Source organism: Phyllostomus hastatus, unplaced genomic scaffold, assembly GCF_019186645.2.
Source record: "Phyllostomus hastatus isolate PE091 unplaced genomic scaffold, TTU_PhHast_1.1 phas_scaffold_216, whole genome shotgun sequence".
Classification (NCBI taxonomy): domain Eukaryota; kingdom Metazoa; phylum Chordata; class Mammalia; order Chiroptera; family Phyllostomidae; genus Phyllostomus; species Phyllostomus hastatus.
Window position 1 is genome coordinate 9,472,954 of NW_025334018.1, and position 16,790 is coordinate 9,489,743.

Below are 16,790 nucleotides of genomic sequence, written 5' to 3' on the forward strand. Positions count from 1 at the left end.
GGGGCTGGGCACCCCGGTCGCTAGGTTGTGACGTCATATGTGGGGGCAGGGCGGGGGGGAGTGGGAGGGAACAATGGAGGTAGCTCGGCTCTCCTCGGATTCCAGTCCCCTCCCTGGGATCCTGGGTTGCGCGCTCTGCCCTGGTTCTCAGCCGCAGCCTCACTGGGTCCGCCAGTTGCCGCTTGCGTACTCAGGGTCCACCCGCTGCGATCCTGTGCGCCCCGGATGGCCTACGGATGGCTCACGTTCTGACAGCTGCCCTCTGCGCCCAGTTCTCCCTGTTCTCCCTGCTCCGAGACCCGCGCCTGGCCGCTGCTTGTCTCCGCCCCTCCTACCAGTCTGTATGAACCAGTCTACTTCAACTTCTTGGCTGTCTGACTTCCATTCAGATAAATTCTCTATCAGTTCTGGATGTTATTCTGCCTCTAAATTGTTGTTGTTTTAATCTTGGTTGTGCGTGGAGGTATGGTGCGTCCACCTATGCCTCCATCTTGCCGGAAGTCTCGCTTTGTAATTTTTAACTGGAATCTGGGCACGATGTACCCGTGAAAGGAACTGCGGTAAAACAGGCATTTGGTGATGTGGTGGTAAGGTGTGTGGGGTGAGTGTGGGGGTGGGGAAAGTATTCTGTACTCCCGTGATTACGGCCCAGGTGAGCGGGGCTCCTGGGCTCTAAGCTTCACTTGAGCTTCTCCATTGCCTCCTCCCTCCCACTCAGGTGGGACAGGGTAGCTAGAGAGGGGTCTGATAGGGTATGGTAGGCGGTTGTCAGTAGTTCTTCTGAGGGCAGGTCTGGTTGAGAGGTATGCTCTGGCATGTTTCAAAATTGTTCCCCTCCCTTTTTTTGGGGGGGGGGATGGAAGCATGAGGGGATTTGTCTAATTTTGACTGTGAAGAGCTCCTGCAGGTAAAACTCACCAAAGTCTGGGATCCCCCTGTGACTGAGTCCCCCTAGAGTTTGTAACTCTTGGACTTGTCCATGCTGAGCCTGTAGCGATTGGTCAGCTGCAGTTTAGATTTTCCGCCCGGCTCTGGTTCCCGCAGGGGTTGGTGCTGCTGGGTTTCCACTCCAGGAAGTCCGGGAGTCCCGGATCCGCCTGACTGTCGGTCTTCAGTTGTTCGCTGTGCTGTGTGGCCTCACTTCTCTGGGACGGCTGCAAGCAGTTGTTGATTTCTCCGTTTGCTTGGGTTTTTGCTTGTTGTTCAGATGGAGCGATGACGCCTGAGCTCCTCGCATGCTGGACCTGAAACTGAAAGTCCATGGAGGATGGTATTTTTGTCTCTGTCATCCCTTCTATATTTATTAGTTGACCTTCTACCATAAGGAGGAGCATTTAATTTCCTTAGCTAATTAAAATTTTTATCTATTTATTTAAACTAGGTATCTCTTTAAATGGACTGAGGGATTCATGGACCTATTATTCTTAATGGATTATCATCTGTTCTTATCACTATTTATTTTGATGCTCATATCACCCCAGGTGCTTTGACATGTTCCCATTATTTCTGAGCTCCTTCTTACCTTCCGATGCAGCAAGGTGTTCCAAGTTTGTCTTGTACTTTTCTTGCCTGACCACTCAAGCAGTATGATTAAATTTTAATTCATTATTGTTTGTGGGGGGAAGTATTCTACCTGAGGATGCTGTTTGGATGTGGAATCCTGACTGGATGTTATTTGTTGCGTCCACGGTACTTTGTAGCGCATTCTCCATGTGATGTCATCAGCATTTCCTGCGAAAAGGTGTCATCCATTAATCTTCTTTGAATTCATTGTTCTCCTTTGGTTTGGCATTTCAAGCCAGGGTATGATTCACAAAAGTGCTGGGTGTATCATTTATATTTAGGCGATGGGTTTGTTTGGGTATGTTTGTTAAGAACTGCCATAAACACCCCAGGTAACTTCAGCTTCTGTCTACTGATGGTTGGCTCTGTGCTTAGACCTTGTTGATTCTGTCAAGCATGAAAGATGGTCCCTGATCTCAAGAAGTTTTATATACTAGTAAGGAAGACAAGAAGACCACACTCAGCCATGGCAAATACCACATGAAAGCGTATAAAGCATCACCGTGTTCTGTGGGTGCCAACAGTGCATCTACCAATTCTGAGCAGGAGGTTGTGGGTGGAGACAGAGAAGACAGGCAGGACCCCACAGCTCATGACAGTTGGGAGAGGAGGCCTTTGCAGACCCGCATGAATTCTGTGCCCATTTATCTTGTCTGGGAAGAGAAACTCTTATAGGTCGCCTTTCACCCCCGAGCTATAAATCTAGTGGGACACACACAGGGCACAGTGGGCTGCTGTAACTAAGCCTTGGGCCTCACTCAATGTCCACACACATGCATTCCTTAGAGCCTAGAACAGGGTCTCGAAGGAACAAGAGAGCATGACCTCATGTGATTCTCTGCCTCTCTTCACTCCCTGATGGTGCTAGAGTAGGGAGCTCACTCTTTGTAAAATTGCTCTGTGAGCTGTGTTTTCAGATCCTTGCAGAAAGCGTGCCAGGTTTTTTTCTTCCTGGCTCAACAATTTTATATTTTCATGTCTATACTCTAGGTTGTAAATGCCTTCGAGGCATTTACCTATTGGCACCGCCCCTCCCCAAAGTATGTGCTCATTGATTGATCGGTTTTGTGCAATAACCCTGACTTCTTTGGGGTGTGTGGGATGGGAGATACAGTGATGAGATTCTCTTTAACTTGTATCAGTACAAAGCTTTTGCTGTGTTAGCTTAACCTTATAGCCCTGGAGTGGCTCTAGGCTTTTCCTTGTAGAAACAAAATCACTATAGCAGTTCCAGTCCTTACTTTTCCTAAGCATTTTTTTTACTGCAAGATTTCTTATTTAAAAAACAGATGACCTTTTAAAAGAAGGGAGGATTCTATATCTTGAAAAGTCTCTTTTAAATAAAAATAAAACCATAGTCTAGATAATTTCCAGTATTGAGTTGAAAGCAGACTTAGGGCAAGAGAAGTCTCCCCAGCCACCCTAAAAGGACACTGTGTCAGTGATTTGTATGCTGCCCATGAAGATGCCTTCTGGAAAGATGGCTTACACTCCTCACACTCCATCTTGGGCCTTCTTCTTGGGCCTGAAGATGCCAGAAGCTTGGCTTCATGTAATTCCTCCAGCTCAGGAGGTGTTGGAATTCTGTTCTCCTAGTGGTGGGGGTAGACGCAGGCGGAACTCGAAGGCTGCGCTGGACCCATCAACCCACGCGGTGCTCCCAGCTGGGACGTTGGTGAGCATTGCTTGTGTAAACCAACAGTTGGATTAAGGAAATCCCCCAACCTGAAATGAATATCGGTTTGAGTTATTAAGCCCAGAAATATTTCCTGTCTTTGAGATTTGCCGGTAGGCCATGCTTGCCTTAAGTTAAGGGGTTGGATTTTCCTGTAAGCACTTGAGCTCTCTTGCTATTTTGGGTAATCACCTCTCCACACACATTTGCTTCATCGGGAGCCGGAGCACAGCGAGTCTGTCGACTTTGTCTTGCACTGTGTTAGGGTCTCTTCCTTGGCCAAGTGAATGCTCATGATGCGTCTGCTCCCTTCTGTGATCGGGTTGTAGGGCTTTGATTAGACATTGTTGTTTGTAATCCATCCCCATGTGAACAGGCATCCCTCCAAGTGACGACAACATCTGCCCCGTGGTGGATGACGGCTCTCCCCTGGGATCTCCTGGGGACAGGCTGGTGCTTTTAGAACTGCCGTGTGCCTTGATCTTAATTTATCTGTTGTATTCAATATCATTGGAAGCCGGGAAAAGGCCAAATACCTGACCTCCGTTCCAGGCCTGTGATATTGCACCCACTCCAAGCTTCCTTTGATTCCTTTGATCCTTTCCTTGGCAAGCCAAGTAGGGGAACTCCTTAGCTTTCTTTGGTCCCCAAAGGTTCACCTGACTTTGTCAGTTTGTGACATTTAGTCTTCAGATTGTAGTTTGATTTGATTGTAGGTGGAAGAAAAATAAGGACTTGACGGTCTACTGGAAGGTAGCTGATCAGACTGCGGCTTTGCCAAGCGAGCATATGAAGATCAGTATGTCTCTCAGTCATCGCCTGGGGTCATGTGACCATTCTTGAGGGATAGGACACTGGGGCTTTATTTGGTCTTCCTGGTTATGAGAACTTCGAAGGGTGGGCAAGAGCCAATATAGACAACTTCCAATATTTATGGGAAGTTTACTCCTATTCCAAATAAAGACAGCTCCTTGGCCCTGTTGATTTTAGAGGGTTTATTTAGAATGAATTCAGCTCTGCTGACATAATATCTACCTTTGTAGGGGGCAAGAAAATATTCACTGAAACATTTTTCACATAGTGAAGAGGAAAGTTATTGACTTTCTTGAGCATGCAGACCAATAAACTTGAAATAGAAAGGGGGGGACCTGAAGAAACCCTGTGTGTAAAATGTCCGTGCCAGGTTGAGTGGATGTGAGTTTCAGATACAGTTCCCGTGTGTGTGGCATTATCTACGTTACGGGCACACAGCCTTTCTCATGCACCTCCCATTCCCACCTGAGATCCTATTGTGTGAACTGTGAAATCATGAAAATTCATTTTAAGCATGTGTTATGATTAGAATCAGTGGCCTTAATGAATTTTGTCACAAAATGAAGTCTCAGAAGAGAATATCCTCAGCTGTCCACAGGCCACAAACGAGCCGTGGCCATATAGAAAAATATGTCAGCGTCGGGTCCGTATATTAAACCCCCGCCAAAACCTCCCTTTCCTCCAGCCTCCTTTTGTGGCTGCCTTCTCTATTTCTAGGCTGCTCTAAGAGGCCCAAACTGAGTGTGGATTTAGATATAGGATGCATTATTCCTTCAAATGCTAATGGCTTTTTCTTGGTGGTTTCCTGTGCTCAGTTTTCTGAGACAGCAGGATTTCAAGTAGAAGAAGTGCTTGACTTCTGGCTTTTGTGGGCTCTAATGCAGGTTCTTGGCCTGGGAAAAGGTCCTAGTTAGCTCCCCCCACCCATAGCCAAAGAGTAGCTCTGATTCTTTTGCTGAGCCTCCTGTGGCTAGCCCGCTGGGGAAGTACAGCCACCCAGCGGAAGTGCAGCATGCCCAGTCTGGGCCTTGGTGGGTGTTTAAGGCTGTATTAGGGCAGGCTGCTCAGGAGACTGAGGGGTTAAACACCTGGAGCTGATGGTCAGCTCCAAGGTTGTAAAAGTCTTATAAAAAGAGGGAGTCTAAGACCGTTGCCTATCAGTGAGGGCCCTGGGTGAGAAGAGAGCTCACACTGAAAGGATTCGAGAATGGAATTCTTGGGAGACATGGTTTACTTTAAGTACAGAAAGATAGTTTTAAAAATGACACTCCTCGCTGTGCCCTTGTAGCATCTTCCACCCCAGCGCTACATTCCTATAAGCTGAAGGCCCTGCTAGAGTCACATCCCTAACCCTGGTGGGGACAGGGGCCTCTCACATCTGCGGTAGGGATGGCACGGAGAGAAAGGGAATCTTGTGGAGGCCATAGGCCTGGAGAAGCAGCAAGGCCAGTGCTGGGACAGGGGACACTGACCTCAGGCTGGTGACCTTCAGGGTGAGTGGTACAGATTGGCAGGAACGGGGAGCAGGAAGCAACTCTGGCCCAGGTCAGTGGTGACCTTCAGGTTTCAGCACCGGGATCAGGCACAATGGGATGTTGCAACCAAGGCCATGAGGCAAAGCAGAAACGGCACCTGTGGCTGCAGCAGGTGAACTTTAATGACAGCCAAAGAGAGCTCAAGCGTCATTCGGAGACCACGGGGGAGGACCAGGGCCTGGGATTCCACAGATCTGCCCGGGGCTCGGAGCCAGTGACTGTTAGGTTTGCTACTGAAACCCCTCCAGGGGCCTTTCTCCAGCAGGGAGATGCAGGAGTGGTGTGGTGTATTGCTATTCCTGAGCAGGCACGTGTCCCTGCCTCTGATTCGGTGGGCTGGCACCCTGGCAACGGCCTGTGTGGTGCTCAGCACAGGACTCAGCATGGGACTCGGCTAAGAATTTGGAATACCAAACTGATTGGGGTCAGCACCTCTACTGTGGGGAGATTCAGCTTCTTCCCCCTCATTTTGTTATCCTTCTGACAGCTGCAGTTTGGACATCTCTAAACTTTGGGGAAGGAGAATCTTTTCTTGCTGTCAAGGAAACATTTATTCCAAATGAGGTGTTTTATGATCTCACGGATGAGGGTTTTTTCCCCCCTAGTTATTTGTTTTCTGGAGTATTCTATTCTTACTGTACATCACTAGGCTCTGTGACCTCTGAACTGGTCGTGATGCTGTCCTTAAAAGTTGACATTTGTCACAGAATGAAAACCGCTCACGTGTGCTGCATTGTGGGGCATGAATGCCAGCTCCTGTTCGAGTGCCACGGCAACACACTAGGCTTGCGTGTTTTCCCTGTCTCATCTGACGAGGAGCAGAGGTCTCGGGCCCATGTTGAGACTGACCCACCTGCCCGTCCCTGAGAAACGGGGTCACACGTGCTTTCCCACTAGCAAGCTGTGAGATACTGAGGCTGTTCTTTTTCCTGCTTTTCTTGGCAGTGGTGTTTGAGCTTTCCCTGGTATTCTGAGTAAAGCAAATCCCTCATTATCAAGGTATAAATATCAGGTATTCATTAAAAACAAAACAAAACAAAACAGTAACAGTGAAGCTACATCGGAGCTCATGTAGCCCAGGCCAGTTGGCTGACCAGTCTTGGCTGGAAGGCCTCAGCTTGGCCCTGTGTTTGGAGATTGTTCTGATGGAACGTGCTTATCTATTTTCCTTTACAGCTCTTGGCATGTGCTTCAGTAGTCCTACCTGAACCAGGTTTAAGGCCAAAAATAGGAGACCATACCATGGGGGCTTCTGCCCCACGGATACAGGAAGAGGGAGGTTCTCTCTCTACCTGTGGGTCCTGGCTCTGCATCAGCCAGCTTCATCCTGGGTCCTTCGTCCTCAGTCCCTGCATGTCCCCTGACAGTCACAGGAGAACAAGTCACATAGAGCCCTGCCCTGATGAAACCTCAGAGCTGAGACCAGGAGAGGAAATCTCCGTCACAAGCCACGTGTGCCCAGCCCCTAGGCTGAGTGTTACCGTGGAGGGTGACTTTCTGTGTCTGTCCCACAAGAACAGCCCTCTACAGTTGTTTTGAAGTCATGACACTTCTTCCTACTCTCTCCCTATTCATTTCTTCCAGTCGTGCTGTGTGGCCAGAATATACTAAATTAGAAGCATTTATTGTATACTTATGCTAACGGATGGTATTTCAAGCAAGATATTAGGATATCATCTCTTGTCTATATCTTTTTTTAAAAAAGATTTTATTGATTTATTTTTGGAGAGGGGAAGGGAGGGAAGGAGAGAGGGAGAGAAACATCAATATGTGGTTGCCTCCCATGCACCCCCCACAGGGGACCTGGCCCATAGCCCTGGCTTGTGCTGGGAATCAAACCAGTGACCCTCTGGTTCACAGGCCGGTACTCAATCCACCGAGCCACACAAGCCAGGGCCTGTCTATATCTTTTAAAGGCCAATGTATTTCAAGGACCACAGAAGGGAATATTTGAAATGATGGCTGTCTTAGAGAATCGGGGTTGGGTGATTGCTACAACTCCAGGATGTATAAAAGAAGTTTAGGACCGTCCTTACTTTGAGATTGTTTGTGAAACTCAGGGAGATATCTGGAGATGGATCACAATTGTGGATCACAATTTCAAAGCGTCTATGTTTTCTTCCCATTTGCTGCCAGTTCTCTGGGTCCTGGGACCACCTTGAGCCACTGAACCAGGACTGACTGAGAGGCAGATAAGGTAGCACCTGCTTCTGTGGCCCTCAGACGCAAAGGCCTCAGCTGAAGGCCTCCTGCCAGGGCCCTGCCAAGACCTTGGGCTTTCTTGGGTGACTTGATCACACACTGATGGTTCAAGGCTGGGTGTTCCCCAGCTGGAGCCCTGAAAACACTTGCGTGGCATGCTAGAGAAGGGAACAAACTTGAAAGAAACTCTCACAAAGTAAATCACCAGGACCGCATGGTTTTCATCCAAGAGCTGGGGAAGGAAATGAAGTGTGAAATAGCACAGATACTGATGAAGACATTAGTTCTCCATTAAAACCACAACTGTGTCAGAGAAGAGGAAGTCCGCGAACATGATGACCTTACTGCTGGAGGGGAGAGATTAGTGGCCTCCCTGCTGCCTCTGGAGAACCTGACCCACTTGCAACGAATGGCACAAAACATAAACAGCGACACAATAGCTTTTATCACCTTAAAACAGGTAAGAGGGACAGTGCAGCAGTTCATGCATGGCAGCATTTCAGCAGAACCTTGGAAAGAGTCAGGTAGTGAGTATGTAACAGGCAGGGTGCTATCCCCACCCCTGTGCCCATGGCAGACATCACTAATCAATCCGGCACTCTTCTCTCTAAGCTTGGATTGGTCCTCATACTCTAATTTTGTGCTCTCAGCTGTCCCCACCAGATGACCAGAATTGACATATATGTTAAAACTCAGTCTCTTTGCCTAAGAGGACATATCTTGGACCATATTGGCTCATAATTGAACTGTAAATAATGACACAAAGGAAGTCCTTCACAGGTACTTTGGTTTGGGAGCATGACAAGAAACATGCCCCCATTCCTTCTTCTAAGCGCTGAGTTAGCAGAACAGCTGTCTCCAGGGACAGCAGTTTTGTGAGAACTGGATCCAGATGTGTAGTCCCAGCCCCAGCCATGGGAGGGTCTCGGGGAAAGGAAGGGAAGTCACTTCCTCTGAGACAAGAAGCAGCCTGCTTCAGAAGGTCCTTTAAGGGGAACACCAGCGGCAGCAGTCTTCACCAGGCGTGTCCCTGTAGAGTTTCAGGGAAGGTGTATACATGGTCGAGTCCCTCCATGGCAGCGACTCCGTGGGGCTGAGATGTGAGGTGAGCGCTGAGAGAAGAGCTACACGGAGGCCCAGAGGGAGACGAGACAGGAATGTCGGACCCTCGGGACAATGAGTAACTTGATGGGAAACCCGAGATTTTGCTGGGCTCAGCCTTTATTTCACACCCAAGGAGCAGAAGGCCAAGGAATTCCAGGGGCCTGCACAAAGCATTTTGCCATGGGATTGAACAGAGCCTCCCATCTCTGGTAATGATTAAAGTGATTTGGCTAAGTATCCTGCAGCCTAGTAGCCTCCATATCGAGGGGTGTGTGATTGGGCAGATCTCTGGGAGTGGACTGAGATCTGACCATTTAAAGAATGAATCTGCCTCCACCATTAGGGGATGGGTGCTTTTGCTTGCTCAGTGAAAAGATGTTCTATAATTTAATGAACAGAGAATCAGGATACAGTAAAATGCACTTACCATGGGGGAGATACCCTAATTGTTCTGTGATGTCTCATTGATAATTGAGGATCTTGTCATACCATAGGGTTGCCACGGGGGGGCTGGGCAGGTGCTCAGGCCATGGCAGCAATGACACGATGGCGTCCAGTTGGTCAGCGGACCTGGGTGCTAGCTCCCACTTCACCACTAGGTGCCCCGTGACCTTGGTCACATCTGGCAGAATCATAGGTCATGGAACGAGATGCTGGGGAGGCCATTTTGTCTAGCTCTTTGCCTTACAAGAACTAGGGATTATAATCTTCATTAAAAATGTTTTTTTTTCTAATTCTTACCCAAGGGTATATTCATTGATTTTTGAGAGAAAGGAAGGCAGCGGGGAGAGAGATCAATGTGAGAGAAAACCATCAATCGTTTGCCTGTTGCACATGTCCTGACCAGGGATCGAACCCACAACCTTTTGTGTACAGGACTGTGCCCCAACCAGCCGAGCCACCCGGCCAGGGCTATAACCCTCATTTTAAGGGCGAGGCAGTAGTTGCTCAGTGGGAGTAGATGAAGTGAGCTCTGTGGGGAGGCGTGGAGGAGGGAGGGAGAGGATCCAGGCTCCCCGCAAGCAGGCAGGCCTTCTCACTTCACCACTTGCTTCTGTGTGTCTGAGCTTCCTGTCTTTAATGGGCGCCGTGAAGTAAGTGTGGGTTTAGCATGATGTTTGGAGCACAGGGAGGAGTCTCTGTGGGTTGAATGATTAAATGTAGTGCTGATAACATACATTTCTAAGGCACTTACAGTTTTCCAAGTGCTTTCATCTCCGTAATTTCGCCCTGCTGAGGACTCATTGAGTTGGGTAAGCAGTAGGATTCCTTAAACACTTTCCACAGATGCGTCAACTGGACTCAGCTGGATTAAAAGGCTTCCTCAAGGTCAGACCAAGGTCAGCCCCGGGGCTCAAACTCCTACCTTGTGATTCCGAATGCAGGGTTCCTTTCACCATAGAATGATAGATAACAGAGTGTTTCCCCTATTTATTATGACAGTAGAGGCTTGGGCATCACAGTGTGATAAAAATAGACTGCGGGCAGGGAGGTTCTCAGTAGCAAACAAACTGAGCTCACCAGAGTGTTCTCGAGGGCAGGCTCGGTGGCGTGGCCTTTAGGAAAGCCTTGGCAGTCCTGTCGCGGGTGGCGTCACCTCCTCACTGTGCCCAGCTTCCCCGAGGAGCTGCCCGAGAGGACCTGGCGTGGGGCGGAGGTGGGAGGTGAGAGGACCCGAGAGCACGTCCCCGGTGAGGGGACTGCACTGTGTGTCCTCAATAGCCAACTTGCACGTCTCTTTCACACATGGGGACAGACAGCCCGGCAAGCCCCAGGTTTCTGGGCCGCTGATGTTTTCTGAAAGGCAGGGGTAAGGAGGGTGAGGGCGTCAGGAAGAGTGAATGCAGCAATTTGCATTCACTTCAAGATAATTTATATCCATAACTATGAATAATTTTCATTAGTGATTATAGATAGTAATAACAACCCCCTACTTCCCCAAATGATTTGCTATGGATTATAGTAAAAAACCAAGCCCATTTATACATGCACACATATGTGGTTAAAATGAAGATGAGAGGGAACTGAGAGAGCGCACAGAGACAGTTTGGGTGGTCCGCTAGCACCATTTCACACCCGCTGGAAAACTCAGCCTCTTGCTTCTTGAAAGAGACAAAGAATATATTTTTATTAAGATACAATACTATATTCTGTGTTGTATTCTTTGGACTACTTTTTTTCCATGGGAAATATCTGGCTGAGGAGAAATGCTTTACATTAGAGCAAAAGGGAGCCCGGAGAGGGGACATTTGTCCCGCTGAAGGAAACCTCGTCAGCCGGTGGTTCTCACCTCTTTCAAGTCAGAGATTCCTTTGAGAACCCCGGGAACACCGTAATCCTCTTCCCAGCAAGATGCCAGCTCCTATAAATGTAACTTAGGATTTTAGGGCACTTAGAAACTCCCAAAGCCCATCCATTGACTTCAGGTTAATAAGCAATTTGTTTTAAAAAATTAAAAGTTAATATTTTGTAGAATAATTTTTCCTTTTCCAAAAGCTTCATGGCATGCAGGTGAGATGATTTAATTGAAGATGTAGGTATATAGCCAGTGTCCCACAAAAGTTCTGATTTCTGTGTCATTCCCTAGCCTATCACATTTGCATTTTACAAATATAGTTATTGTACATTCACTTAACACTTTTCTCAGTCTTTTGGAGGTTCTTTTAAAGATGCTATGTAGTGTGTCCTCCACGGCAACTTGTATCTGAAACACGAGTGACGTTTGGTAGGATAAGGAAGATCTGCCTTCACTGTTAAGTCCATTTTGATTACATGTAGACTATGGTATATGAAGTAATACTTTAACATATACAATGGCCCACACGCCATCAATAAGATCTCATCCTCCAGACTTGTGAATTCTTGGAAAAAAAAAATTACTTCCACATGTTCCTAAAACTACTTAAGATTTTTGACTGGTTGGTGGTCTATTGATTTTAAATATCTGACCTGCCAAAACGCCATCTTTAAACTTCAGTGATGCATAGAGGTTTGGAATTAGCGGGGCTGAATTTATTGCAGAACAAAGGGAGGTGATGATTAACACACCCATCTGAGCAGTAAGGGGGAAAATAATCCTTGAATGGATTAGATGCCATGATCCTAAAACCACATTCTCTGAATGTTGGGTCCTTGCCCAGAAATGGGGAGAGGCCAAACACTGGTGCCTTTTACATGACAGGGGATCTGCAGGGAGCTTGGGTCAGGGACAGTGGGGCTGAGAGTGGAGGGTCGATTGGGAAAAAGCCCTTCTTTCTCTTGGGGTCCACAGAGCCGAGACCCTAGACCCACTGTGTGCAGTGCCCCTTCACACAGACAGCCCACGCCATTGGTGTTGTGCGGTTGTCAGTCTGCCTGGGTGGGTGGAGGTTTAAAATGCAAATGAATGGGGTTTTATTTTATTTTTCACCCCTAACCAGGAATCTCTTATCAATTTTTTTGGCCTCCAGCAAGCTACTTTCAAGGCTGGCATAGGGACTGCCAAGACGAAGGGAGTTACTCTGCACTGTCCCACTGGAAGCCAAGTGTCACAGGCAGGCTGTGTTCTGTTGACTGGTGGTATCTGGTAGATTCTGGATGTAACTCCAGGGAAATTGATCTTTGTAAGAATAGGCCATGAACCGAGAGCACTAAACCCATTTTCTGGTTGATTTTCCCATTATCCTCACTTGCCTTGCAAGCTTTATGAAAAGCGGGGATTTTTTGCATGAGCCCAGGTGCTCAGGAAATCTCCTGTCATTCTGAGATGGGCCGGGACACAGTGCCATGCCCGAAGCTTCTAAATACAGTTCAGGCTGGGTCATCATGACAGATGCTGAACTGGCACTGTTACAGGGGTCGAAGTGGGAACTGTGACAGTGCTTAAATGCCACAGCCCCTGGCCTCGACATCTTCCTGAGCCGGGACAGGCAAAGGCAGTGCACAGCCTTATGGGGAGGAGGGCAGGAGCAACTTTGGCAAGGAACTCCCTCTGCTTCGGCAACGCCGCCGCCACTCCTTCGGAAGGCGGCCGACACCCAACCGCCCTTCAGCTGTTTTAGAAGTGATCAGTTTCTGAATCACTGACATACTTGGAGGACACTGGCTCTTCCATGGTCATTCTGACCCTTCAAGGTAGGTAGGCCCGGGGGACAAACAGAGTCATGCTGTGGCCACGGTGCTGGCTGAGGAGTGAGTGGAAGTACGTGAGCTGACCATGATGACTCCAGGCGCAGAGGTAGGAGTGACATGTGGAATGTGGGATCTCCAGATCAGTCTTTACGTGGAAGACAGTGCTAGGCAATCTCTTACCACGCTCCACCTTTTTCTTTTTGGCCATCACCTAAAATCTGCCTGGGCGTTGGTTTCCTTGGACAACTCATTCTCTTCTGGGGAGGGCTTTGGAAGAAAGGAAGGAGGCAGGAGAGGCTAGAGGCGGGCTTTTCCTGGAAGGGTCCAGTGACATGGGACGTGAGGGTGGGAGCCTTAAGTTTTGCAAGCGTCCCAAGCTGGGGTTGGTGATTTGTAAACAGAAAGACACTGCTATGAATACAGTCCATCCCGGGTGTTTGTTTCACTCTCAACACTTTCCCTGTGCCCCCAACGTGAGTTCATTTCTGTTGTCAAAGCATTTGATTTCAGGGTTTTTGAAGGTGGTGTGGGATGGTGAGTAGGGTCAGGCTTTGGAGTAAGACCACGGTTCTTCTCTCTGATGCTTCTAGGTGGGTGTTACTGGGCATGTTATCTTGGCTAAGGCTCAAGGATCTCACTTGTCAAATAGGGTTATACCGCCCGACTCTCGGTCAGGCCTCACCCTCGTGCTCTCCGAGACTCCCTTAGGTACTAGACCTTTTCTGCCTCCTCCTGAGCCAGAGGGTGAGTGCACTTGACAAGATTGTCGATTTGGAGTCAGGGGACCCTGCAGCCTCCCAGCTCTTTGCCCGTCTTTCCCATCTCTCTCGGAGTAGGGTTCTTGGGCTGCTTCATCCGCCCAGCTTGATCTCTCTGCTTCTCTGCTCAAGGCTGGGGTTTGCTTCCTGGCCCCATTTCCTCACTGAAGATCCAACATACAGCTTTTTTTTTCAGTGGACCATCCTGTTCTCTCTTCTTGTAGTTTCTACTCATTTTCCTTCTCATACCGTGTGGCAGCCGCCATGAGCCAGAAGAGCGTCACTTAAGTAGACCCACACACGAACAAGCGTCCCTAGCTGCCATTTTCACTATGTTTTTGCTTCTGTTTCTCCTTCTAACATCACTCAATTTTGACAGTGTTTGCTCCAGGCCCTTAATTATTTCTTTCAGCATACCATCTTTTCCTGTTCCACCTTTAAATGTTTCAGTATTAAGATTCGCTTTTCTCCACTAAAAGAACACAAATCTTCTTTTTCCCGCTCAGATATGGACAGAAAAATGACTGAGAAAGATCTAACCCCTGTGGTTACTTTCCTTTTCAAATGTGGAAGGAGCAAACATTTAATGTGCTCCTACTGTGTGCCAGGGGCTTTGCTGCGAGCCGTCAGCATTTCTATTGTTTACATGGGGAGATTGGCTCAGGTAGGTTAAATCACTTGGCCAGAGTCACACAGCTGTGTGCTCTTTCCCCTTCCTGGCAGCGTCCCTGCAGACAGTAGGGACACCTGGGGTACAGAGTGTGCAGCATCATTGTGTTTCTGAAGGAGAGGACATCACCGCCACCCTCTCTGACACCTCCCTGATGGCATCACCAGCTCTAGCACTCGGGGAGAAAGTCCAAATTATCCTCAGGACCACAGGCACCTATCTGAGAATTTTCTAGATGATTGGCCTTGACTCCTACTCATGGAAGTGATGGAATTCACTGAAACTTGTTTGACGTCCCTGAAAGATTGCAGGGCAGACCCTGCCAATCAGTTTTAACACAACTCCAGTCGAGGGAGAAAAGGGTAGTGGGATTCTAATAGTTTAGATTTCGTGTGCAGGTGACCTTTCTGGGATTTTACTGGGAACATGGCACTCAGTGAAGACACCTCATTATTAGGGATGTATTGATCTCCTACGGAAGGTCAGAAGAAGAATAGCATTGCAGACTCGTCATCTGGCTCAGCTTACCCTCCCTCCCAGCTCTTCTCCATCTACACCTCTTAATTTGCTTGATCAAGCACTCAGTATTTCATTCATTCATTCACTCACTCATTCAACAAAAACAACATTTTATTGAGTGCACAAAGGTGCCAGACCCTGTCACAGGTGCTGAGGATACAAGAGGAATAACACAGACGTGGTCTGAATTACTTGCTGTTCTCTAAACCCATCTGGTAGACTTGACTGCCACGCTTCTGCTGTAAAACTCCCTTTTCCTGGAAGGTCCTTCTCTGTCTTTCGCCACCTCTGCCTCTTCATCTTGCAGACATCCCTTCATCGGGCCCAGAGAAGGCCCTGGGCTGAAAGAGGAGCCCTCCCATAGCCTTTTGTTGATACTTCTTTTAGATAATGATACATGAAAATTAGCATTCATATAGTCCTTTTACTATTGACAAGGTATTTCTTTATTGTTATTCAATTATAGTCATCCCTATTTCCCCCCTATTATTCGCCCTTGCCCTACTTACCCCCACCTGCCACATTCACTTCTCCCCACCATTGTCTTTGTTCATGGGTCCTTTATACATGTTCCCTATTGATAAAGTATTTATATAAATACACAGACACATCCTTTGTTAGGGACTCATAAAAATTTCACAAAGTGGAAATACTCATCTGATTTTACAAATAATCAAACTAAGGCTTAAACGCATTGACTTGTTCAAGATTAAACCGTTGGAAAGAGGAGGCGCTCTTTAGAACTCGACCCTCAACGTGCTATGTGCCATGCTGGGTTTTGGCAGTTCTAATTTCCTTAGCTTATTTATTGACCTGTGCTGTCTCCTAAGTGGGTTTTGTAAGTTCCTGAGGACATAGATCATATTTTATTCAGTGTAGTGCCCCTTACAGTACCTAATGCATTGCCAGGCCCAGACTACATAATCAGTAAATATTTGTGGAATAAATGATTGATTGAGTGGACGAATTGAAAAGATCCTGGGGAGGTGGTTATATAGTTGCCAGCCATGTAGCTCCTATAGTCATTAAACAGGATGGTCCTCAAGGGTTGCCTTCATGAATTGAGTGGATTTTAAACCACTTGCAGCTGGTGGTCCCCGGAGTAATAATTTGACAGGCATTGCATATTCCTGGCTGTGCTCGAATGTCCTACTTACATGTTTGAAATTGCCACCCCCAAAGGGGACTGCCTCCAGAAGTCATGGTTAAATTACACTTATTGCTTAGCAATTGGTTGTTTAGTTCTTCCTTTTAGGTTATTAGCATGAATTTGTTTATTTATTGGTGCACAGTGAGAATATCCTTACAAGGCGTAGGGCAAGTTCTTCTATGGCCTTTGGGGGCGATAGAAGTCCTTTTTACTTCATGGACATTTAAGCACCACTGTGGTCGACGTCTGATGGCGGGGCTGTCGGGATGGTGTTGGGAGGTTGCAAGTGGTTGTGCTCGCAAAGAGCAAACAAGCACTGGCTTGGGGATGAGCTAACGTGTCACTTCTTCCAGAAAAAAATGTCAAGAGGGGCCTGTGTTGACAGTTGCTGGCCTGAAATTGACAGGTAAATCTTGAGGACCCCCCAGTCCATTAGCATTGACTTTTGGAGGACCTCTGGTGCAAGAGGTATCTACACAGAATATTGCCATGTGGCTTGTGACCGATTTTTGTTTACTCCATTTATTTACTTTCTGTGCTTCCATCAGGAATGTTTTCTGAACCAAAGGTTGATCTTAAGAATTTTAATTTTGCGGGGAGAAGGAAATAAAATATTTGAAGTTAGGACCATTTGAGAAATTCAAGAACTTACAGGTATCCTCAATTTTTCTCAGTCTTCCTGATTAACTTG

The 16,790-nt window shown here is 47.5% G+C and overlaps 1 protein-coding gene across 2 annotated transcripts in view; it reads left to right on the plus strand.

Annotated features, from left to right (window-relative positions):
* The window catches only part of TBX15 (T-box transcription factor 15), a 98,699-nt gene that overhangs the window by 31,190 nt on the left and 50,719 nt on the right, over window positions 1–16,790 (plus strand). Inside the window, exon 1 of one of the 2 annotated variants that reach the window (XM_045817247.1) lies at window positions 12,822–13,108. The exons of the other annotated variant lie outside the window; for it this stretch is intronic. The gene's annotated coding sequence lies outside the window, so the exon portion shown is untranslated. Of the gene's footprint in view, window positions 1–12,821; window positions 13,109–16,790 lie in introns of those variants that run through there. 2 annotated transcript variants of the gene reach the window in all.